The sequence below is a fragment of the Pseudonaja textilis genome, chromosome 2 (assembly GCF_049901715.1).
Source record: "Pseudonaja textilis isolate UNSWEBS1 chromosome 2, rPseTex1.2, whole genome shotgun sequence".
NCBI lineage: Eukaryota > Metazoa > Chordata > Lepidosauria > Squamata > Elapidae > Pseudonaja > Pseudonaja textilis.
The window spans coordinates 71,332,166-71,358,970 of record NC_141991.1 but is presented as its reverse complement, the minus strand read 5'-3'; the positions used below and the strand labels follow the sequence as shown (position 1 = coordinate 71,358,970).

At 35.2% G+C, this 26,805-nt stretch overlaps 1 long non-coding RNA gene across 1 annotated transcript in view; it reads left to right on the top strand.

Annotated features, from left to right (window-relative positions):
* The first annotated feature begins 283 nt into the window (after nt 1-283).
* The window catches only part of LOC148126907 (uncharacterized), a 79,205-nt gene continuing 52,683 nt past the window's right edge, over nt 284-26,805 (top strand). Inside the window, exons 1-2 of the long non-coding RNA XR_015741418.1 lie at nt 284-380; nt 1,785-1,945. This is a non-coding gene — a long non-coding RNA (uncharacterized LOC148126907). The remainder of the gene's footprint in view (nt 381-1,784; nt 1,946-26,805) is intronic.

Below are 26,805 nucleotides of genomic sequence, written 5' to 3'. Positions count from 1 at the left end.
GTCATAGGGTACAATCAACAATGAAATCATACTAGGGGAAAGAGTCAATCTAAATCATAAGGATACAAGCAACAAAGTTACAGTCCTACAATCACAAGTGGGAGGGGATGGGTGATAAGGAGAGATGAGAAGAGTAACAGTAATAGTAGTACAGACTTTGTAATAGTTGAACAGGGTTGAGGGAATTATTTGTTTAGCAGAGTGATGGCTTTCGGGAAGAAGTTGTTCTTGTGTCTAGTTGTTCTGGTGTACAGTCCTCTATAGTGTTGTTTTGAGAGAAGGAGTTGAAACAGTTTATGTCCAGGATGTGAGGGGTCTGTAAATATTTTCAGAGCCCTATTTTTGACTCGTGCAGTATACAGGTCCTCAATTGAAGGCAGGTGGGTAGTAATTGTTTTTTCTACAGTCCTAATTATCCTCTGAAGTCTGTGTCTGTCCTGTTGGGTTGCAGAACAGTTATAGAGGTGCAGATGATAGACTCAATAATTCCTCTGTAGAACTGTATCAGCAGCTCCTTGGGAAGTTTGAGCTTTCTGAGTTGGCGCAGAAAGAACATTGTTTGTTGTGCTTTTTGATGATGTTTTTGATGTTAGGTGTCCATTTTAGGTCATGTAATATAGTAGAACCTAGAAATTTGAAGATCTCTACTCTTGATACTGTGTTGTCTAGTATTGTAAGAGGTCGTAGTATGGGAGGGTTTCTTCTAAAGTCTACCACCATTTCTACGGTTTTGAGTGTGTTCAGTTCCAGATTGTTCCGGTTACACCAAGAGGCAAATTGTATAACCTCCTGTCTGTATGTGGATTCATCATTGTCTTGAATGAGACCAATCACTGTTGTGTCATCAGCAAACTTCAGTATTTTAACAGATGGATTATTTGAGATGCAGTCGTTGGTATATAGGGAGAAGAGAAGTGGAGATAGCACACAGCCTTGGCGGCCCTGTGAGGATTGTACAAGTATCAGATGTGATTCTGCCTATCTTCACCTGCTGCTTCCTGTCTGTTAGGAAGCTTATGATCCACTTACAAGTGTGTTCAGGTACCGCTAGTTGGTTTAATTTACTTAGAAGAGTGTCTGGAATGATGGTATTGAATGATGAACTGAAATCTACAAAGAGGATCCTTGCGTAGGTATTTGGAGATTCAAGGTGCTATAGGATGTAATGCAGAGCCATGTTAACAGCATCATCTGTTGATCTATTTGCTGAGTATGCAAACTGCATGGGATCTAACAGCAGATCTGTGATGGTTTTCAGGTGAGACAGCACAAGCCTTTCAAAGATTTTCATAACTACATATGTTAGATCAACTGGTCTGTAGTCATTCAGTTCCTTGATGGAGGGCTTCTTTGGCACTGGGATAATGGTAGAATATTTGAAGCAGGAAGGAACATAGCACATCTCTGGTGATCTATTGAAGATTTGGGTGAAGATGGGGGCCAATTGGTCAGCACAGACTTTTAAGCAAGAAGGAGTTATCTTGTCTGGCCCTGGTGCTTTTCCTGGCTTCTGTCTGTGTTATAGATCTTGCACTTCTTTTTCTGTGATCAACAGAGGTTGTGAGCCCAATGGATTGGGGCCAGTTGTAGGAGGCTTGGCTGTTGTTAGTGTGTTTGAGATGTGTAGTTTATTTTCAAACCTGCAGTAAAACACATTCAGGTCATCTGTTAATTGTTGATTTCCTTCTGCCTGGGAAGGAGGTTTGCTGAAGCCAGTGATGTTTTTAAGAGTTTTTCACATGTTTGCTGGTTCCTTTGTTGAGAATTGATTCTTTGACCTTCAGAGTACTAATGACCAGATGTCTGCTAAGGAATATAAATCCTTTCATTCACCACCACTCAGCCGGAACTGAAGAAGCTTCTTGGATGAGAAGTAAAATATTTTCAAGGAAAAAACAAAAAAAATTCAGTTACCTTTTGAAAAGCACCTTTGGGACATAAAAAGGTAATGTACACTAGAATTAACAATCAGAATAGAAAATACATGCTTGCTATTTATTTGCATTTATTTAGCTGCCCATCTCATAAGAAACATCTCTGGATAGTATACAACAATCCATTGTTAGTTAAGCAAAAATCACGAAGCTGCTATGCAGACTAAGAACAGCAAGCATTCTTATTTATCCCAGGAGGATTTATGAATGCTATTCTCTCAATTTTTTAAAGAATAATGAATGGATAGGGACCATCATTTCTAGTTCAGCCTTAAAATTTGAAAAATTTGTTTCAGAATTTCAAAAAAGACTGAAAAGTCAGCCCTCCCTGATGAAACATCAGAATAATCAATATTTATAATCAATCATTGGAAGCCTCCTGAAGCCACTTTGAGGCCTCTGCAGAGTCGATAAAGTGGGTGCCAAGCCTACCTCCATAATAACTACATCCAAAGTAGGATTGCCTTTGGAACAATTTATTCTTGACTCTCTAACCCTTCCTCCCTCCTTCCCTCCTTCTCTCCCTCCTTCCTTTATCTCAATCATATCCTCCCCAATAGAAATTTGTATTTGACCAATTCCTTTTTAGAACTTGCTTGAGATATTAAGTTTTCTTTCTTGACTGCTTTCCAAGTTTCTTTTATCAACATCAGTTCAGTCTATTTTGTGTAATAGAAAGGTTGGCAATATGTATTAGTTGAACAAGGAATAAATACAAATAACAAAAGGGAAAAATTTGGTGAGGAGTGAATCAGAAAGGGAAAACTTTTAAACAGAGTGGGGGGACTGTCTTCAGAATTTCTTCAGTACAGGTACCAATATATAGAAAAGTAAGTTGTCAACTCATAAAATATTTTTCTGGTCTTTTTAGAGTTGCCAACAGAAAGGGAGGGGGGAGAAGGGCAGCAGTTTGCAAAACTGAAACTGCATTCCATAAATGTTTTCAAAAATAGTAACTAGGTGACTGAAGTTTCTGCCATGCAAAATTGTAACTGGAGAGCATGATTGATGACTCTTGGCTATGGATGTGTCCCACTGGAGAATATGAATTATGATACACCCAGGGAGTGGGGGAAAAACCAGGGTCAAGGGTGAGAATGAATTATGTGTCTCAGAGTCGACTATATCCAGGCAGTGCCGGCATGTTAACTCCCAATAAATCCTTTTTAAGTTTTGGAAGTTTGGCTTGAGACTGATGATTTAAATGGGGGTAACTGCTGGAATCCTGACATGAGTCTTACTTTAAGCTAAAACAAAAACACAAAAACATCATTAAAAAATATACAGTAAAACGATCAAGATAACATTAAAATTATATATTACAAACATCTTGCTCTAGGTTCAAGCATAAAAATATAATTTTCACATCCAATAATTAGAATAAAAATACACAATATTTCTATAAGCATAGCAAATCTAATAGTTCAATCCTAAAATCAAAAGTTTATTACTATCTTTCTAAAGCAAATGTCCAAATGTTGTCTCCAGATAGAAACAGAACTAGATAGGCATTTGTCTTTCATCAAACTAGTCAATTTTGCCATCACTGACAATTCCCTGAATTTCAAAAATCCATTCTTCATTTGTGGGAAATTGTTTACACTCCCACCTCTGTGCATATAAAAAATCTTGCTGCCATTGTTATATGTGTGAAACAAAATCCTATATTTTCTTTCAATCTTTTTATCCGCAATACCTAAAAGAAAGCCTTCTAGGTTCAATTTTACATTTTAATATTTTTTGAATCAAAGAACATGTTTGATCCCAATACTTCTTGGCAGTCTTACATGTTCACCAAAGATGATAAAAGCTAACCTTTACATTGATTTCTGTTGTGGTTCACCAGCAGCCAGTGCAGATGGCAGCAGAATTGGATAGTGGGGAAGAACAGGGACCAGTCAGGGAGTCTGGAGAGGACTTGAACGAGGGTCCTGCATCTGATGTAGAGATGGGGCCAGGACTATCTGGGAGTGGGGTGCTGCCTTCGGAGCCTTTGGAGTCTGGCAGCAGTGAGGCAGAGGACCCAGGGAGTCTATTCCTAGTGTGCCTGTGCGCAGAGCTGCTAGAAGGCGAGAGCAGCTGAAACAAAAGGGGCGACTTGGGAGTAAGGCTGAGAGGTAATTGCCCTTCTCATAAGGTATAAGGCCAAGATGATGATACCTTTGCAGGAAGCAAAGTAGTTTGATCAGTTCAGAGTCATTCTGAAAGATCTTTGTACTTCAGTTGGGGTTTTTTTGTACTTTGGTTGGTTTCTTTTCTAGTTCATTTGATACTTCTGTTTTTGGTAGCACTTCACAGAACTGAAAGGTGTGTGCTTATCTCAGGGGACTATTTGAGATTAATTCCGGCTGGAAATGAAAACAATTCCCAGCATTGTAATAAAATAAGTCTTGTTTTTAAAAGACGTGTGCGTAATTATGGTTTGGAAGCCTTGGTAAGAACAGCTTCCAACACCTTTTAAATATTCATTTATACTGTATGTATGATGCAGTGATTAACAAATTTGATTACAAAATAAGAGAAGCTAAATCCTAGTCTCACCTTGGATTATTGGGGGGCGGGCAATGGTTTCTCACTCTAAGAAGGAATTACTGCCAAGTCATTTCTGAAAAATATTTCTTCTTTATGAGAGAATGAAACAGTTAGACATTCTCCATAATTCTGTCATATGACCTACATACAAACATACATATAGGAAGGTCATCTTTTGAGAGATCAATATACTTTAAACAGAACTTCCAGATATGCTTATCTGAGACTCTTGATTAATTTTAAGGATAATTTAACTACAGGTAATTAGATATAACTTAAGATACAAAGTGTTACTTTTGTGTGCAGAGAAATCACTGAGCAGATTGCATCTCAAAATAATTTATTGCTTTTACTTAATTCAAATTAGTGCATAACTCATAGGAAGAAGGAGGGGGGAATCTAAAGTTTTCTTTCTTTAATGTGCTTTAGTGAATTCTCAAGTTTTATATCTTGCCATGTTGCAAATGAAAAAAATTTGAACTGGTTGACAAGATGCTTTTTGTCTTGCCATGATTCCACCTGTATGATCCTGAAATACTCCCACGACATTCAACACCTATGTTTAGAAAAGAGCTCTTAGTAATCTGACTGTTCTGCTCTGCTGTTTGCAATAGGACACTGTGCATCAGCATTTTGATAGGGATATTTCACTTGAACCTTTGTGGAAATGAAAAACCTTTTGATGATTTCCACAGGCCTAATAACCTGGCCACAGTAGTGGGGTTCAACTTTTTTTACTACCGGCTGGGTGGGCATGGTATGGCTTAGTGGGCATAGCTTGGTGGGCATGGCAGGGGAAGGATACTGTAAAATTTCCATTCCCACCCCACTCCAGGGGGAAGGTTACCACCGGTTCTCCAAATTACTCAAAATTTCTACTACCGGTTCTCCAGAACTGGTCAGAACTTACTGAATACCACCTCTGCTTGACTACTGAAAGAAACAGAGAATATTATCAGCATGCAAGGATCTATATAGTAGTCAGGGAGACGACCTAGATCTTTATATTTTCATTTTATCATGATGTTACTTTTGTCCCTTATTATATTTCTTTCCAGAGAAAAGGGCATTTGTTAATTATATACAGGGTGAACAAAATTAAGGCCTCATAGACAATTATTTTAAAGGGTTGACATTGTCTTCTAAACATTTCCGTACTTCTTTCAGGGATGGCCTTTGAATATTCCTAAATTCAACAACATCCCTACGGGGAAAATGTTAATTTATGAAACATATTGTAATTGACTTATGGGCATGGACTTTTGGAACACCCTGTATATATTCCCAATCTTTTGCTAACAAAAAGCAGTTGATGCCATAGAAATTAGGATATCAAAGTTCTGAGTCAGATAGCATGAACTCTCTGTGTTCAACAAATTGACAGCAAGATTATCTGGAGCCGGTGTAGAATAAAGCTTCACACAAGGTTTTAAACAATCAAAGTTGAGTGATGAAGCTCACAAGGTGACAGTTCTAGCATATCTCTGAGAGTAATCATGAGAAAGACTCCACCATCAAATTTATGTTTGATAACAGGTGGTTTTGTATAGCAGCAATAATAATAATAATAATAATAATAATAATAATAATAATAATAATAATAATAATAATAATAATAATAAAACACTAACATTAGGAATACCATTTTTATGTACTATAACATAGCTAGCATTTATAAATGAAGGGAAATCAAGCTACTTAGGAAATAATATAATAATAGGAAGCATGTTACTTAAATTCGTCTACAGCTAAGAGATGGCTTTATAGCAGTGTTTCTCAATCATGTCAACTTTAAGATATGTGGACTTCAACTTCCAGAATTCCCTAGCCAGCATGATATGATATGATGAGGTTCACATATCTTAAAGTTGCAAAATTGAGAAATACTTCTCTAAAATGCATGGTCCTTCATTATGCAGTTCCAGAGTGATTCAAATGAGAATCTGAACTACATTGTTTAGTGTTAACAGAGAAAAAGAGCTGAATTGAGAATTTTTAAAACCATAAAAATCTTATCAATCGAGGGGACAGATCAAGTAAGACATGAAAAGTAAGTATTTTAGATAAGAAAAGGAGATCAAGAGAAAGGAGATTATCCTATAGTTTTGCTAACTATATCCGTATTTATTAGCCTTAATAGGTTTATAGTTTTATATAGTTAATAGGTTTATAGTTTCAGAAAATGGGTATATGTAAATTTCCTTTAATGTTAGGAGGTGATTTGCTCCTTATTTGAAAGGTACACTGCACTGTTTTGTGTCACAAACTCTCTTCACTTAAACTGAACAAGAAATGCCTTATATTTTTATTCATTAATGAAAGATCATCTGTTGGGAAAAAGTAGGACTCACTGCTTAGACAGTCGTATGCTGAATCAATGAGAAGAAAGTCCAGCAATATTCATGCCCACTTTTCTAGAGTAGCATTCAAAACATTAAACAATTTACATCATTTCAATTTAAATTGAGGAACTACTCATATCAGTTTTTAATTTGATTTTAAAGATTTGGAGCAACAGCAATAAAAAGAGAAGAGAAACTTCGTGCCATCAAAAATATTGATCTCATTTATCACATTGGTTTCATTTATACTCATTATTTGAAAAACGAATAGACATTCTACAAAACATAATGTTGAGCCCTGATCCGGGGTTCACCATATTTGGGTCTGGACAGATCACAAAAACCTCGAAGCACTATCTCTGGCCTTGGAGCTTTGAGACATAACATCTTTATCAAGAAAAAGACACCTGGTTTTCAGTCCTTATGGAGCTCACTGGTCTAGCAAGTTTTCTTAATAAGTTGTGCTCCCTTTATAAGATATATTAAAGTGAAACATTAGCCTCTAGACCCTTACCATTTTTGTTGCTTTTCTCTAAACTCTTTTTAAAGACCTCAGCATCTTTTTGTATTGTGATGACCAGAATTGGGTGCAGTTTTCCAAGTGTGGCCTCACTAGTGCAATATCAAGTGTATAATATAAAGGCATCCTGTATATATTATACAGTATAATACCATTCCCCATACTCTTCCTCCTCCCATTGTTGTAAACCATTCTTCTTCTTTGGAACTTGTGTTCCTATACTAATTTGTCCAGGTTTCTTTTGCTCCTTGTCATGTAGTCAAACCTTTAACTTTCCTATTGACTTTCATAGAATTCTCAAGTTCTCAACTGCCAGACTTTTGACTACCAATCATTCTTGCTTTCAAATTACACAACTTTCTGTAATAAAGATGCCAGTTACTTAATTTACCAGACAGCAACCTCTGTTTGAACTCTTTAGGAGCTTTTATTGTTTTCTGTCTAAATAGCCAAATCTCATTTCAATCTCTGTTATTATCTGAAGATTAACAGCATGTCAGTAAAAGCTCTCAGATATATAATTGCCTTATTTTCTGTTTTCATCATAAAGACTTGCATAACAAGTTATCTATAAGCCCACAATAAGCACACAATCAACTACCATGCATAAAATCAAATACAATTTTCTTTTGAAATTGCAGACATTTCAGTAGCTTTTTAAATGTTTCTGTATACCATTCAAAGAGCTGTTCTTTTATTCTACAAAACTCTTCATGCCTTGAATCCTAAGAAGAAAAATTGGTAGAAAAAAGATGTAGGACAATTTTTCTGACTGACACTATTCTATTGAATGTACTTAAGTGAATGAAAGAGACCAAAGAGTTGCCTACATATGTATTTATAGAATAGAATACAATACAATAACAGAGTTGGAAGGGACCTTGGAGGTCTTCTAGTCCAACCTCCCACTTAGGCAGGAAAGCCTACACCACTTCAGACAGATGGTTATCCAATCTCTTCTTAAAAACTTCCAGTGTTGGAGCATTCACAACTTCTGGAGGCAAGTTGTTCCACTGATTAATTGTTCTAACTGTCGGGAAATTTCTCCTTAGTTCTACGTTGCTTCTCTCCTTGATTAATTTCCACCCATTGCTTCTTGTCCTGCCCTATTCCATTCTATACAACGGTAACTCACCCAAGCCTGGGAACACATCACATCTTGAATGCTTTGGAGAAGGCTGGAATAATCAGAGCCACCAAGTCTCAAGGTATGGTATTCCAAAGGGCAGGCATTGTGACAGATATATAAAAACTGACCTGACCAGAAGAGACAATATTTTGCTAATGATCCTTCACAACCTGGGACTCCACTGTAGCTAGTGATGAGGTAATCCTTATTCATAGGAATCAAACTTCCCAGCCAAGTATGCTAAAGTCCTGGCAGTCCAGAAGCTCGGTATTCAGATACCTCAATATGAAACAACCATCCAGGATTTGCAGCTTCCAAATGGCTTCCCAATTGACTTTGCTTGTGGAAAGCCACAGGTGGTCACAAGTTACTATCACATGACATATTTTCTAAATGACCTGCAAGTTTTGCTTTATGTTGGGAGTGGGGAGTGCCGGGAATGTAGTATTAAGTGATGTAGTCATGTGACTCATGCTTTATGATGGCATTGCTTATCAATGGAAATCCCAGGCTCCCCATTGTTGTTGTTAAGCCGGGACTACCTGTGTTAGAATTAACTGAATGTGAAAGAGCACTGTATAAGAAAAAGCTCAACAGTTCTTAATTTCATTTTGTTAATAGTGCAATCTTACAATCTAAACAGATTATTGTTTCGCCATGGAGAAAATTTCTCAGTGCTTTCTTCATTATAAAAGTAAACATTCAGTAAGGAAGCCCAACGGGACAAGTTTGAAATGATTCTTTTCCTGGAATGTTTATTCCAAACTTTCAATAAATTGCTGAACTTTAAATAATAGATAATTTCTTGAGAACTGTTTATTCCTGTGTATATGAACCCAAATATATCTGTGCAGCTGCTGTGGAATATCCGACTCTTCTATTAAGGTGATGGAGGCAGCTTAATGCATTCTGACGTCAGTGTTAGACAACTGGCTTGAGAGTGCAATTTGAAACATGGAGCAGATGTTAAAGCAACTTTTTAAACTCACAACAGATAGAATCATTGTATTTCTGTTTGTAGAGAATTCGATGGAGGTGAGTCAGGAGTAATTCATGGGATGCTCAAAAGGGCTCATGACTGTAGATTACCAGCTTTTAATCATTGCAGAAAAAGGGACAGTGCTTCAAAACAAATCCATCTTCCTTTTCTTTCTGGTCGAGAGCTGATTAAGCCAATTTTCCAGTTACAGAACATTTTTACATGAAAATGCTAAGTAATAATTCATTTCCTACAATGGAGCATTCACTTTAATAGAGAGATCTCTTTCTTCCTTATTGAGGCAGCACTAATGGCAGCACTTTAAAGATGTTACTAGGCAACTTTAGATTAACATGAGAACATTGGAGAAAGGGTTTTAGGTAATAGGCAAGCTCATTTAAAGATTTTAACCTTTAGTATCATCTCAAAACAGGATGTAGCACTCATATAACATTTGTTGAAGTCCTTGAAGTTTCTGGATAAATTCACAAGTTTTATAAAAAACGGTTTCAAGCTGAGCTCTTATGGAAAAAGCCCCTGTTTAAGCTAAACAGTTGAAACATATCAAGATTTGCAGTTTTTACCATCAGTTCATTAGGAAGGAGCTTTCTTATTATTCTGGGTAGGTTTGTGCAAACCAATAAAGTCCCTGTTGAGAAGAGCTTATTGCTCTGACTAACAAGAATCTTGGATTGCAAAGAATTCAGCAAAATGTATATCTACGGTATCTATCTATCTATCTATCTATCTATCTATCTATCTATCATCTATCTATCATCTATCTATCTATACTATCTCTCTACTATATATCTCATCTATCTATATCTATCTATCTATCTATCTATCTATCTATCTATCTATCTATCTATCTATCTATCTATCTATCTATCTATCTATCTATCTCTATCTATCTATCTATCTATCTATCTATCTATCTCTATCTATCTATCTATCTATCCACCCACCCACCTACCTACCTACTATCTCTATCTAGCTATCTAGCTTCCTAGCTACCTAGCTATCTTGCTATCTCTCTCCTAGCTAAGTTGAATTTGTTCTGATGTTTTTGTAAATTTTTCTTTGCTGTTACATGTTACATATTTTTGTATATTTATTTAAAAATCTTTTTTAAAAAAATTGTTAGCCCTCCAGTATTGTGTATTTGAAATGGGTGACCATATGAAACTGCTAATTAAAATGAATATAATATTACAAGTTATATAAAACTGAAAGAAAAAAGATTAAGAGAAAGAAAAAGCAGATCTCCAAACTCAGTAATGATCATCTTCTTGGACATTGGCAAGAGAATATCAGTTCTACTAGGAAAAAAGTCACCTACTGCAGGGAGCGGATCTGCTGGACCAACAGACATGACTTTAAATGGAGCACCGACCTTCCTTGCCGGAACTGCTATTTGCTTCTGAAATAAGAGTTGTGAAATCTGGAGTATCCTTAGGTTACAAATCATCTCATTCCAGGAGATAGTAACCCATTCCATAACTGAAGACAGAATATCAATAGTTTTGCTTGACTTTTGATCTTTATCTACTTTGTCTTGGCCACATTGAGTCTGAGACTGTTTTATTCCCTTCCAGCTCTTGTAGCCTCCAGACACCGAAAAAGCATCTTGACAATAGCAGAAGTAGCTTGAATGCATCTCTTGTTCTGTTCAGGGCTGAGTTGTTACATTAATTATCTTCAAATCAAGCTCTCCATTTGCAAACTTCTTGCATTACACATCATCCAGTTTCATGGAGACTACTTAGACCACAATAGATTTCATATGCATCCATAAACACTGAACAATAAGAAAGCTGAACAGCATAGAATTCAGTTCCAAATATATATAGTGATATTCTGTCTTCAGTTATGGAATGGGTTACTATCTCCTGGACTGAGATGATTTGTAACCTAAGGATACCCCAGATTTCACAACACTTATTTCAGAAGAAAATAGCAATTCTGGCAAGGAAGTTCCTTGCACTTTATTGTGTTATGAACCAATTATTAAAATGCATGGATCAATAGACCCAATTCAAAATAAATATATATATATATATATATATATATATATATATATATATATATATATATATATATATATATATGTGGATCTTTGGTTGTTCGGGTTTTCTCCCGCGTAAGATTCAAAGTGTTTAGGCAACGTTTCGATGAAGTCTCATTCATCATCATCAGGCCTCTGTCTTTGGCTCTTGCTTTTCAGAGTGATGTGAGGTTGCAGCTGCTTTTTCTTTTGAAATTGCAGACATTTCAGTAGCTTTTAAATGTTTCTGTATACCATTCAAAGAGCTGTTCTTTTATTCTACAAAACTCTTCATGCCTTGAATCCTAAGAGAAAATTGGTAGAAAAAGAAAAAGCAGCTGCAACCTCACATCACTCTGAAAAGCAGAGCCAAAGACAGAGGCCTGATGATGAGAATGAGACTTCATCGCGTGCCTAAACACTGAATCTTACGAGAAAACCCAACAACCAAAGATCACATACAAATACCGAGAACCTCAGAAAACATATATATATATATATATATATATATATATATATATATATATATATATATATAAGAGAGAGAGAGAGAGAGAGAGAGAGGAGAGAGAGAGAGAGAGAGAGAGAGAGAGAGAGAGGAGATGTAGATGTAGATGTAGATGTAGATATAGATGGAAAAAGCTTAGATAGAACATTTATATAATCCCACTTAATCATACCATTCTGTGGTCTGGCATAGTCAAATCTGGTTATGACAAAAAATTCAAAAGTAGAATGTACCACCCACATGTCTCAGCACTTATGTATCAAGTATTTTTTCCTATTAGTTTTAATCTGTTTTCATCTGAATCACAAAAAGAACATGGAGGCAATGAGATAGTGAGTCATCATCAGCCAAAGTTCTTGCAGAACTGTTAAACGTCTCTCTCTTTTCCTTTACTTTCTCTTAAAACCACCCTTGTATGCATGTAATTCTTTTTCAATGTTTTGCAATTTACAAAATTGCAGGAAAGAAGTAATAAATAGTAACCCAAAGAAATTGAAGAAATGAGATAAAAGAAACAAAAATAAAAGGAACATGGCTAGATATAGTTTATACCCACAGCATTTCAGATATCTTTCCTCACCTTTTTAGCTTTGCAAACCATCTTTGCTTCCACCACATGCTAACAAAAAACCCCACAATTTGATATATTACTTTTCAGTTCCATACTCCAGATTATATATTATATAGTCTATTCTAGCATTCATTACTTCACTTTCACAGCCAACAGTATGACACTGATAGCAATACAGTTTGGTGCTCTATGAAGGTGCTGGTTTAGAAACCAGGAAATTGGGAGTTCTAGACTTATCTTAAGCATGAAAGCTGGCTAAGTGATTTTGGGCCAGTCAATCTTTCTCAGTATAATAAGGGCTGTTGTGGGAAAAATAGGAGGCAGAAGGAGTATTTATGTATATCTGCTACCTTGGCTTACTTATAAAAGCAATAAAGGTGGGACAAAAATCTAATAAATAAAAAAAATGAATAACTAAACAAACCCACAATCATATTTTCAACCAACATCACAACATCTCTAACATTACCACTAGAATTTCTTAAATGTTTCTCTATAAATAGATTAAACATGCAATGGGACAACAAGTATCCATGTTCATTTACTTCCATGCATGCTTTACTTTTGGAATGTATTACTCTTACTGCCCCCAGCAATCAACCTTCAACTTCATATCTGTGCAAAACATTCCATAATTCATTGCCTATTTTATGCCTTCTCTAAACCTCTAACAAATGTGCAACATTTTTTTTCCTTTTCACAATTCTGCTCTGGTCTGCATAGTCCTTTCAAGAAGAAAGCCATGCTGGGGTCTCCATATTTACTCATTGTCACCCTTTGAGTTGGAATAATGCTAGTATCTTGTTAAGGCACAACTTATTTTTATACTCACTCTTGCTGTCTTTGTAATGAAGAACAGAAATCATATTCTTCCAGTTATCAGGTGCAGATGTAGTCTTCAAGCATATATTGTGCATGTTGCCTCTTCCCACGAGCAAACCACATTCATACTTTAATGTTTTTCAACTTACACAGTCCAACCATTTTTCAACAATCCTAAAAAATAAATAACTTCATGAGTTCCTTCGTGTACTTTTCATAATAAGCGCCTCTATATATAACAAGAGTTTTGAAGCCTTGTTTTTGTAAAACTTCATCAGTTAGTCATTTGTTTAGCTTTACATCACATTTGTACTGTTGGTAGCATGCTCATATCACAATTTCATTATTATTCTTTCTAGTGTTTATTTCTTCTTATGGTGAATACAAATGTGTTATTAAAAAAGTATGTCAGTTCACAGATAGTACATACTCTACTCATTAATAAGTAATCATTAATCATCCTTATAAATAATTATGATAAAATGTTCATCATTCAAGTCTCAGAGTTCTCAAGCTGACTTCTTTTTATTGAAATACATACAAAACAGTGGTGGTATTCAGCAGGTTCTGACCAGTTCTGGAGAACCAGTAGCAGAAGTTTTGAGTAGTTCAGAGAACTGGCAAATATCACCTCTGACTGGAGATTTTATCCTTCTCCTGTCACGCCCACCAAGCCATGGCCACAGAACTGGTAATAAAAAAATTTGAATCCCACCACTGATACAAAACTCAATCATGTGCATGCAATGCATCAAGACAATATCTAGTGTGTTTTTTCATATATAAAAGTTGGGGTGTACGTGTGTGTGTGTTTGTATAAATAAGAACATTAACAACTTTATCAAAATCATTTAGCTGCCATAATTTCAGTTTTATATGCTTAATAAATGTCTATTTATCTAAATATATTATATTGTTCTTGGAGAATTGCCAGAGATTTCTAGATATGGTATATTTTGTTTTACAGAAGGAAAGTAAAAAGCATTTATTGATGAACTAAATAAATGAGTGAGCAGAAAATCCATAATTAAGCTAACTAGAATTTTTATGTTCTTAAAAGTTGCTAAAATAATAAGCATAATATCTATACCACAGCAGTAGCAACAGCAGCTCTTTCAGACTTTACTCTGCTAGTGTCAATGATTTTTTTCTAAGAAAATACAATGTAGAATTCAACAAATTTTCTTTTTACTTTAAATACCAGATTGGCAATAGATGTGATGAACTAGGTATCTTTCTTTTAAAAACATTTGATTGGAACAATGCTTTCTCCTCATTAATGTTTCTGGAACAACATTACATCACAATGTTTCCAACTTTCCCTGGCAACATAGCAGTTTACTTGGTGATTGATTGCAATGTCTGTATTGCTCTCAAATTGCTGAAAAAGCTTAGAAAAGATGCTCAACTTAGAAAAGATGTTTCTACTTTTATCTTGTGTGTATGTGTGTGTGTTGAAAACTGCACTGCATTTTTATCTCCACAAAACATTCTAATCTCAGTCTAATGTTAAATTTAGTGGAAAAGTTTCTAATAAATCATTCAAAGGAAATATTTTTATATTTATCAAATATTGTTTCAGTATTTTCAATCCTCAAAGAATAAGTTTGCTTGCTCCCTTGCTTGCCTTTTTATTCACTGCAAACACTTCTATGCTACTTTGGTTATATAACTCTTGGTGGCTTTTGAGTATACAGTACAGATTTTATATCTGGTCTACTTATAAATAACATATAATAATGACAAAGAACAGATTGAATTTATGAACCAGATTTGTAAATGGTGTTGGTTTTGAGTTGTAGTTCTAAGGTCCTTCCCTAAAAAAAAGATTTTATACTAAAGTATTTCTAATAATGCTATTGTTGTTGTTATTATTATTATTATTATTGTTTAATTTTTATTTTTTTTAATTTTATTGGTTTTTAAAACAAACATAAACAAACAAAACATAAAAACATCAAGCCATCTTCCATATTTATACATACAGTGTGCCGGTTGGTTTACAAATTGTTTTGTGCTTCCATTTCGTAGTCTTCAATTACAATTACATTGTATATAATCTCGTATTTTCAATCAAATATTAAATACATTAATATAATTATTAATCAATCATTTGACTATACTTTTATTCATTCATGTTTTATGAAATAATCATATTTTACTTAATTTGTTTTATGATAGTTCATATTATCATCCCAAATCTATCCTAGAATCATTTCATAGATATAATAAGAAAAGAATACATCTTTATACATTTATTATTTTCTAAAAGTCTACATATTTCATTACTATATTTTATTGTCTAACCATTAATAGAATAGATCCCAAATTTTATAAAATTGTTTATCATATTGTTCTCTAATTTCAAATGTCAATCTACTCATTTCAGCACGTTCCAATATTTTCTTAATGATTTCCTCCTGTAATGGTGCTTTCTCATTTTTCCAGTTTTTAGCAAATACAATCCTAACCACTGTTAATACATTTATAATAAGGTATTTCAAGTCTTTGCTATATATTTCAGGTAAAATTCCCAATAAAAATATCTCTGGTTTCAAATCTATATGGTTTTTTTGTCATTTTTTTCCAACCACATGTGGATTTTAGTCCAGTATTTTTTAGCATCCGCACAAGTCCACCACATATGGTAATATGAGCCAGGTGTCTGATGACATTTCCAAGATTTTTCAGATTTATTCTTGAACATTCTTGCTATTCTTGTTGCAGGAAAATGCCACCTGTAAAACATCTTATACAAATTTTCTTTATATGCTTTTGACATTGTCATTTTATAATTTTGAGACCACAATTTTTGCCATTTCTCTAAATCAATCCCATATCCAAAATTCTTCCCCCAAGCAGTCATAGTTTCTTTAACTTGTTCTTCTAGTTTAATTTCTAATAAATATCCATACAATTTTTTAATCACATTTTCATCAGTACCTGTAAAAATCTTATCTAAGTCAGTCAGTTTATCAAAGAAACCTTCCATTTTAGAATCTTTACCATACCTTGAATGTATTTGCACATATGAAAACCAATTCATCTTTATATCTTGTTCCTCTAGTTTTTGTATAGATTTAAGTTCACCCTTTTCATTCAATATTTCACCATATCTAACTGTTTGTTCCTTTTTGTATATTATAGGATAAGAAAATGCTTCAATAGTCAATAGCCAGACTGGAATTTTCAAATAACATTGTCTTTTAATCTTCTCCCAGTTTAACCACAGAGACTCCCATATATAATGTCTTCTACAATACCCCTGTTTTTTAGTTCCTTTATACCATAAAAAAGCATGCCACCCCAACAACAAATCATGACCTTCTAGTATCAACAATCTAGTATTTCTTAATGTTATCCATTCCTTAACCCACATCAAATTTGTAGCTTGGTAATAGAACTCCCAATTAGACAAACCAAATCCTCCTCTTATTTTAGCATCTTGCAAAAGTTTTAACTTTATTCTCGCTTTCTTACCTTGCCATATATATTTCAACAGTTTTATTTAAATCTTCAAAGTAATCTTTTCCAAGCCTAATTGGAATTGTTTGAAACAAATATAAAAGTCTGGACAATATATTCATCTTGATTGTTGATAGTCTCCCTATTAATGACAGTTGTAAATTTTCCCATTTCGCCAAATCTAGCGCTATCTGCTGTTTAAGTTTGATATAATTATTCTCTTTTAGTGTATTGCATCTTGCTGTCAAGTATATCCCCAAGTACTTGATCTTATTCGTGACCTGAATTTTCAATAGGTCTGCCAGTTCTTCCTTTTGTCTTGATAGCATATTCTTTGTCAAGATCTTTGTCTTATCTTTATTTATTTTCAAACCAGCCACCTTTCTATATGTCTCTATCTTTTCTATCAATTTTGATGCTATTTCTAGTGGGTCTTCTAAGATGAAAACCAGATCATCTGCAAATGCTTGCAACTTAAATTCTTCCTTTTTAATTTTCATCCCTTTTATATTCTTTTCATCTCCAATATTTCTATTTAGCACTTCCAAAGTTAACTCAAACAACAGAGGTGATAGTGGGCACCCTTGTCTTGTTCCTTTTCTTATATCAATAGAGTCTGTCAGTTCTCTCTCTATCATTACCTTTGCCGTTTGCTTATGATATGTAGCTTCTATTGCTTGAATAAATTTTCTAGCAAAGCCCATCTGTTCCAGCAGTAATAACATGAATTGCCAATTCACATTATCAAATGCCTTCTGTGCATCTAGAAATATCAGAGCCATTTGTTTTTCAGGATGTGCCTTGTAGTATTCCAAAGTGTCCAAAATTACTCTCATATTATCTTTAATTTGTCTCTTTGGCAAAAATCCATTTTGATCAGGATGGATAAAATTATTTAAATATTTTTAAGTCTTTCTGCCAATATTGAAGCAAAAATTTTATAATCTGTGTTTAGTAGGCAAATAGGTCTATAGTTCTTGATTTGTAATGGATCGGTCTCCTCTTTTGGAATAAGTGTAATATAAGTTTATGGCCATGATTTAGGTATCCTCTTCTTTAACATAACTTCATTCATAACTTCTAGCAATGGAAGATTCAACGATTCTTGTAATGTTTTATAAAATTCTGCCGGAAGTCCATCTGGGCCTGGTGCCTTTCCATTATTTTGCTTCTTGAGTGCTTCAATTAACTCCATCATTGTTATATTGCTTCCTAACATTGTTTCAATTTCTTTAAGTATCTGAGGTAAATTAGCATTCTGTAAATACTGTTTAACTCTTCCCTCATCAATATTCTCTTGTGTGTATAGTTTCCCATAATAGTCTCGAATGATTTCTTTCTTCTCTTTACTACCACAGCAAACTTGGCCTTGGTCATCTATTAATTGCAATATTTTCCTTGATTCTTTCTCCTTTCTCAATTTATATGCTAACAATCTACCTACATCTTATTTATTTGCATCTTCAAAGTAGTTCTGTTTAGCACCTCTAATTTTCTGTGCTAATTCTTCTTTTTCTATTAGACCCATTTTATGTTTGGTTATATCCATTTTTAACAATGTCCGTTTTCTGTGGTATTTTCTGTAGCTCTTTTTCAAGTCCTTTATACTCATCCTTTCATGCCTTAGAGGCTAATCTTTTCATGGCATTTCTTTTCCTTCTATAGTCTATAATCTTATTAAGCCTCTGGCATATGCCCTCATTGTATCCCATACATTCTGGATTGATGTATCTTCTTTTTTGTTTTCTCTAAAGAAAAAAGCCAGTTCTTTCTCCATCCACTGTGTGAAGTCTTTTTTTCTTTAAAATAGTATTATTTAACGTCCATCTAGATCTTCTTCTTTGTCCTTTCCATTTAATTGTCATTGGATTGTGATCTGTCCAAATACTTGTTTCAATATTTATTTCTTGAATATTAGTTAACAATTCTGTTGACATCCATATCATATCTAATCTGGACCATGATAAATGTCTATTTGAGTAGAAGGTGTATTGTTTAGTTTTAACATTTCTTTCTCTCCATGTATCTTTTAAGTTTATGTCATCTACCATTTTAAAAAAAGATTTAGGGAGAGTCTTTCTGTTTTTCTTTATTGTTTTCTGTGCTGTATAGTCCAGTTTATTGTCTACAATTCCATTAAAATCTCCCATCATAACTATATTAGCATAGTCCAGTTCAATTATTTTCATATGTAATTTTTTATAAAATTCTTCTTCATTTTCATTCGGGGCATAGATTGCAATCAGGAGTGTTTTCATATTATTGTCCATTATTTCCACCATTAGTATTCTTCCGTCATCATCAGTATAAATCAATTTCGCTGGGATGGTCTCTTTAATATATAAAACCACTCCTCTTTTCTTGCATTGTGTCAAGGAAGTAAATATTTTCCCTAATTTTGGCTGTATCAACAATTGTTCATATTGCTATTTAATATGTACTTCTTCTAGGCAGATTATATCAAATTTTAATTTCTCTAATTTATGGAAGGTTTTCCTTCTTTTAATGGCTGAATTAAGTCCATTGTAATCAATTTTTTCTCTTCCATGGTTAGATTTTGTAGTTAGGTTTGACAGCTCTCATGGATCTTGGTTCACGTTGTTCTTTGGCTTCCTCTTTTCCACCTACTGCACCTTCTTTTTCAGTCGTCATTTGGCAATCCTCTTGGAATTCAATTAGTGAAATTTCTTTTTCTGCCTCTTCCTCTTTCCCTCTGAAAAATTCTGTGTAAAATGATTCAGCTTTTTCAATTGAGTCAATTCTATATCTCTGTTCTTGCCATGTGAACATTAAACCTTCTGGAATCAGCCATCTATAATTCATCTCTTTTTTAAGTAGCAATTTGGTCAAGAATCGGTATTCTCTTCTCATCTCTCTCACTCTTCTGGGTACTTGTTTCAAGACCACAATCTCCTTGTCTTTGTATTTCAATGTTTTCTCTCTTGCCACTTGCAATATTTGCATTTTAATGGCTTTCTTTGTAAATCTGATGTGAACTTCTCTTGGTAAGCTATTTCTCATTGCATATTTTGTGAAGACTCGATAAACCTCATCTATTCCATCATCTTCTCTTTAGTTATTTCCAAAGCTTCAGCCAAAATTTCTATCATTATCTCAGCTAGGTTTTGTCCCTTTTCTTTCTCTATGTTTTGGAATCTGAGATAAAATTCTGATCTGTCCATCTCCCATCTCAGTATCCCACTTTTATCTTGTTCAACCACAGTTAATCTGCTATCAATGTCTCCAATCTTCTTATCTCTTCTTCTTCAATTTTTTGGAATCTCTCATCATACTTCATCATCATTTGTTGAATGTTCTCCACCTTTTGATCAGTTTTCCCTGTTCTTTGTTCAATGTTCTCTGTTCTCTTTTCAATATTCTCTGTTCTTATTTGAATATTTTGAATTCCTTGCATAATCATCTGCAGGGTCACTTTTTCCTGTTCCTTTTCTTGCTGTAACATTGCCTGTATTGAACATTGTCCTCCTGATGGTGAAGAGCAGAAGTTGAGGAACCAGGGGCTGTTAGTTTCCTACTCATTTCAAACAATTCAAAATCTTCAGGTTCTTCTAGACCTTAATCCACTTGTGAAATAACCAACTGCAATTCCAAATAAAAATGGTAGGAAAAAAGAAACCAAATAGTGTTGATAATAATAATGATGATGATGATAAAATTTATTCAGGTTCTTGTATACCTTAATCCCATCGATTGGCTAGGTAGCAGTAAAAACTCAAAAATGGTAGGAAAAAAGCATAAACATACACAAAAAAGAAAAAAATGTTAAATCCCGAAAAAGGCAGAAAAGTAAAAGGTAAAAAACTAATAAGGAGAAAAAAACAACTTCTTCAGGTTCTTCAACACCTTAATCCAATTAAGAGGTCTCAAATATAAAAGGATGCATAAGAGAAAAAAAAGGCCAGAAAAATAAACAAACAAACAAAAAAAACAATATGGAAGGTAGATGGAAAGACAAAAATACCAGGAAGGGAGAGAGAGAAAAAAGGCTACTCCCTTAAAAAGAAAGGGAAGGGAATCTTTAATACTAAAGCTTTTCCTTTAAAATAAAAAACAAACATAGAAATTTAACTTCCAATGACAAGAAAACCAAAACAGAAACAAGTTCCAAAGAGCCAAAAATCTAAATAGCTATTACAAAAAGTAAACTGATGAGGAGGGGTAGCTCAACTTAGAAAAAATAAAAAGAGCACACTGCACTTTGTTTAATTATCCAAGGCTCTTGTTATAACTCTCTTCTCCAGAGACTTATCACCTTTTCTTTTCCTGTAAGCTTCAATACCAGACTCCAGCTGTTGATAGAAACCCAGAAGAGGACTGCAATAATACTCTCCCATGCTCTTCCCTCTATCTTATCAAATAGCAATGTCCTTGAAAAGAAGTCTCAGTTCTTTCTCAGCTTTGTCTGGTCAAAAGAGAAATAGAATATTTCCAAGCCTCTAGTTGGCAGTGTTACAAAGTTTCTTTTGCTTTCACTTTTCCCCTCCTTTTCCAAGCAAAATATAATAAGAATTAATTAAAAAAAGAAAAAGATATTTTAAAAAAATAACTAAAAGGGAGTCTCTAGCCTAAAATATTATAAAATCAAAAAGGAGAAAAAGAAGAGATGAAAGAAGAAGAAAAAAACCAGTCCAGTTTCAAAATATAAGATCATGTGTAGAAAATCCAGCAATAAGAAAAAATAAAAATATTACTTTGACATTCCTGTTTAAAATCGCCGCTTAATCACTTCTGTCAAAACTTTTACAGATTCTTTCTTTTCCCTAGGGCGTCCTTTCAAAACTTAGAATAAAGAAAAAGTTATCACCAAACCGGCACACTGTCTCTTTCCGTTCTCTTTCATTTCGGAGCTGTCTCAACTTCAGCAGCTTTAATGGCTGCCTCTTTCCTGCTGGCAAAACGAGCTTCTCCTGGATCTACCAGGGACTTTGCAGTATCCCTGGGATCGACAGGATGCACTCTTTACGTTCACTGTCTCTTCGGGATGGTTTAGATCCAATTGGACCGTCCAGGAGCAAAGATATCGGCAGCTATCTCAGACCTCCAAGATCACATGCCATATTGTCGCAACGCCAGCTCCGCCCTCCATAATGCTGATATAGCAATAAACCAGATCCTTAAAGGCATACAAATAATGTCAAAGCCGATCCACTTAAATTCCATTTTAATAAGCATAACATAGACAAGTTAAGGCTAGTGACCAAAAAGATGGCAGCAAAGAAAATGCATAAACCCAAAGCAATGTTAGTCCAGCAATGTTAGTCCACTGGCAGTTTTTAATGAGATGTTAAAACTCATTAGCTGGCTACTCATGTAAGTATCATAAAATGCATTGACCATTTAACCCAATTCCCGAGGACTTTTTATATCTGGAAATGAAGTGACAGTATTCTATAGTTTTTATTATACAATGCACCAATACAGAAGCAGCAGAAAAGCCATCAGAGCTAAGCAGTTCACACACACAGTGCAATTAGGTGTATGGAAGCAAATCTGGCTTCAGTTTATAATTTGCTCCAGTGGGAAGATTTGAAGAACCAAAGCAACTCTTCAAAGCATTGCATAGTCTTGGTATTTGATAACATTCTCTGTGGGAGACCCATTTTGATGTAGTGGTTAAGGCATTAGGCTAGAAACTGGGAGACTGTGTATTCTGGTCCTGCTTGAGGCCCAAAGCTAGCTGGGCTAGTCACTTTCTCTCAACCCTAAGAAGGAGAGAATGACAACCAGGGGTGGAATTCTGCCGGTTCAGACCAGTTCTATAGAACCGGTTGTTATGATTCTACACAGTTCAGAAAACCAGCAAATTGTGTCCCTGGCTGGCTCTGCCCCACTCCCCCCACCCCTCCCCTCCCCTCCCAGGCAGTCCTTATCGCGCATGGGCAACATCGTGTATATGCCCAACATTGCTGACTGCATTCTGCCCTGCCCAGTCATTCCTTAAGGTATTTCTTTTCCCCACCTCCCGACGATCAGCTGTCCTGATGATCAGCTGTGCCAGGATCCCCCTCACTAGCTTCCCTGAGGCCCAGGAGGCAAAAAGGGATGCATGGATGGGTGGACAGGTGCTGTGCCCCACCCCCCATGCCCTCCAGTGCTCCATTTTTTGCCTTCCTGGCCCCAGGGAAGCTTCCTGGGAACAAAAACGACCCCCCCCCCAGAGGCTTATCTGAAGCCCAGAAGGCAAAAAAATGGAGGGGCTGCAAAAAACAGAAGCCATGCCCACTCAGTCACAAGGCCATGCCCACCTACCCATGCCCACAGAACCGGTTGTTAAAAAAAATTGAATCCCACCCCTGACTTCTGAAAAACCTTGCAGGGATTTCTCTAGAGTCTAGACAGTCTCAGAATCATACATGATTAAATGGAAGGCAGAAAAAAACATACCTCAATTCTCTGTGGGCCACAACCACAAGATGTCACTATAGGACAAGTTGTTAACTTTCAGTGGCTTCAGTCTGACAGCAATAGACCATAACTGATATGAAGAGAAGAAAACTGATGGGATGTAGGCATATTCTCCAAAGTCATCAGAAGATCTTTTAAAGAAAATGGAGCATGGAACGTGATGGAGTGTGCGATTGTTTTCAGCAGCCAGCCTGCAGTATATGTTGCAGTTCCTGAACTGTCTATCTAGTTTTTAAAGATCATTGAAAATAGATTCCTATCATAATTGATCTTCTGGGAGACATGGAAGACTGAATACTTCCATGTAACTGTTGTTTGAGGAAAATAGGAGGACGAAAGTGTGTTGGATATGTTCACTGCCTTAGCTTATTTATAAAAATAAATAAAAATGGGATATAGATAGATAGATAGATAGAGAGAGAGAGAGAGAGAGAGAGAGAGAGAGATAATCTCTTGCTGTCTCTTCTAAAGCTGACTGTAATGAATTAATCAATCATTTCAAAGATTTAACTGATGATCAAGTTCAAATTATCATATTTTGGACACATTATGTGAGGACATGTTCTTTTGAAAAGTCCATAGTATATAAAAATATGGAGGAAAGGGGATGACCAGCAGCATAGTAAATGGACTTGAATATAGCAGTGATGAGTTCATTGCTGAGTGATCTGAAGGTTCAGGCTGAGAATAAATCATTCTGGAGAAGAGACATTTATATGATTGTTAAAAATTAACCGTGGCATGATAGTATATGATCACTTAATGAAACAGTTAAGGCAGATCCTTTTGGGCCCCCTTGGTTATGTGGAGCCATTAAATCCTATTTAAGTGCAATTGGTCTTTTAGTTGTGCATTCACTATATTGTTCTGCTATCACAGAACTAAACTTGTCGGTTAGAATGTCACTTTGCTAAAACTGTGATAGATTATATCTACAACATTCTCCTTGTCCACTTAAATAGTTACCTTGACAAGAAGGAAGAATTCTTTGCTATTGTCTCACATGGTGACACTGTTTTCAGGGACCTCTTTTATTATGTGTTCTGATCAGTGGTGGGATTCAGTTTTTTTTTTTACTACCGGTTCTGTGGGCGTAGCAGGGTGGGCGTGGCAGGGGAAGGATATTGTAAAAGCTCCAGTCAGAAGTGGTATTTTCTGATTCTTGAAACTACTCAAAATTTCTGCTACCAGTTCTCCAGAACTGGCCAGAACCTGCTGAATACCACCTGTGATTCTGTTGTCTTTTAGGTTATTTCAATCATCTTTTTTTTCCTGCTTAGATAAACCAGGGAACATATTTGTTCTTCTCCAGTCCTCTAAAATGCCCCAATATTCCAAGATTACTAAAGACAATTGACACAGGTCGACATTCTTTTCTGAAACTGGAAATGCTCAGGTGAGCAGATGTGATAGCTATTATAGAATCATGAGACTGGGTGTGCTTATTCCAGCCTTATTTCCACCCACAAGCCAAATAAGGCTCAGAGATGATTAGTAAGGATGGGAGAGATAAACCGTGTGTGTTCTAAAATTGTGCTCCCAATATTTTTTCCTTGTTGGATATTTGCAAACCTTCCAACGCTAACTTTAGTGATGGCCATTTTGAGTTGAGTTCTCCTTTAGTAAAATATAATTCATCAAACTTAGAACGTTTCACTTCAGGGCGGGGCGGGGGGAAACAATCTCCTCTCTTTTTCTTTATTATTCCAAATAATGCACTGTCAAGAAACCTTCAAGAAATTGGAATTTCAATAAAACATTTATTAGTGCAGTTTCTTATTCATTTATCAATATTGCAAGACAGCTATTCCAGGTCAAATCTATAAATAAGACTTATCAGCTCACAGACATTTCATTTCCTTCCTCAGTTTTAGTGAGCGTGGAATTCGCTCCTTGTTCTTCTAGACATCCGATTAGCTGCTATGACCAAGAAGGTGCCTCTCCTAATTTAGCAGAGTTGTTTATATGTTTGTTGGTGTTGTTTTTGACAGCCCACATTGGGAAATTCAATTAGTAAATATTTTGATTTATCAATAATACTTCCAGAAAATATCTATCTCACGGAAGCACTGCTTTTCCTTCCACCACCATGGATAATGGTTCAGTTCTAGTTTTTTGTGCATTGTTAGTTTAGAATGAGGAGTTTCAATTACAGGTAGCCATTAACTTATGACCACAATTGAGCCCAAAATTTATGTTGCTAATGAGACAGTTGTTAATTGGGTTTCCCCCATTTTACAATCTTTCTTGCCACAGGTTAAGTTGTTAAGTTAGTAACCATTCTTAATTTAATCTGGCTTCCCCATTGATTTTGCTCCTCAGAATGTCACAAAAGATGATCACATGACTTCAAGACACTGCAACTGTCATAAATATGAACCAGTTGCCAAGCATCTGAATTTTGATCACGTGAGGATGCTGCAATGGTCATAAGTATGAAAAGCAGTCAGTCATAAGTCACTTTTTTTTTGTGCTGTTGTGACTTTGAATGGTCACTAAGCAAACTGTGGTAAGTCGAGGACTACCTGTACATAACCAAAAATAGTTGTGTTTTTGAAGATCAGTTTCACTTAATTAGCATAAAAATGCAGTCAATAATCTGAAATTAATTACTACACCAACAGCTGGAAAGCAATTAACACTCAAACCTTCCTTTCAAACTTTTTAAAAATAGTCTTATTTTCTTCTCTCATATTCATTAATTAGGAATGTAACTGTAGGACAAATGCTGTCTTGTTGCTGAATTAACACATTGTCATCCACATTTCATTCATTGTTTTCTCCAACATAGCAACGGATTACTATTTTGGGCAAATGAAAGCTTCGACTTGAATACCAATTGATTATTCCTCTCTTCCCTGCCTCCCAAGAAACAATGGATTGAAAAAAATTAGGTTTTTCAAGAAAAAAAAAAGTTTTCTTTCAGTACATGCTTCATCCCTGCCCCCAGGGTGTTAAGAAAGGACTCGACAATCAGTTGTTTGAAATGGTATAAGGTCTCTAGCTTGAGCAGGGGGTTGGACTAGAAGACCTCCAAGGTCCCTTCCATCTCTATTCTGATTGGGTTTGGTTCTCCATGATGTCAGGCTTAAATACTAATACATATGGCAAAGAGGAAGAACACAGATCATGGTAATAATAAATAATAATAAATCCACTTCAATTTTTGGTGAGTAAGAAGGGAGGAAGTTTAGCTTCTTTCTTAGTAATAACTTCCTGGGTCACCCAGTTGTATTGTTAACAATAGATTCGGTTTGAAACTTACATGGTCATTTGGGTTATCAAGTCAATTCTTCAGTGTAGGAAATAAATTAAAATAATCTTTACAAAGAAAAAAACCAACCTTGGCTTGAACCAGTGATGAGATTCAAATAATTTAACAACCAGTTCTCTGCCCTAATGATTTCTTCCAACAACCAGTTTGCCAAACTGCTCAGCAAGTTAACAACCGGTTGTTCCGAAGTGGTGCAAACTGGCTGAATCCCTCCATTGGCTTGAACTCATCCAGTGAAAGTTAGGCCACCAATACATTC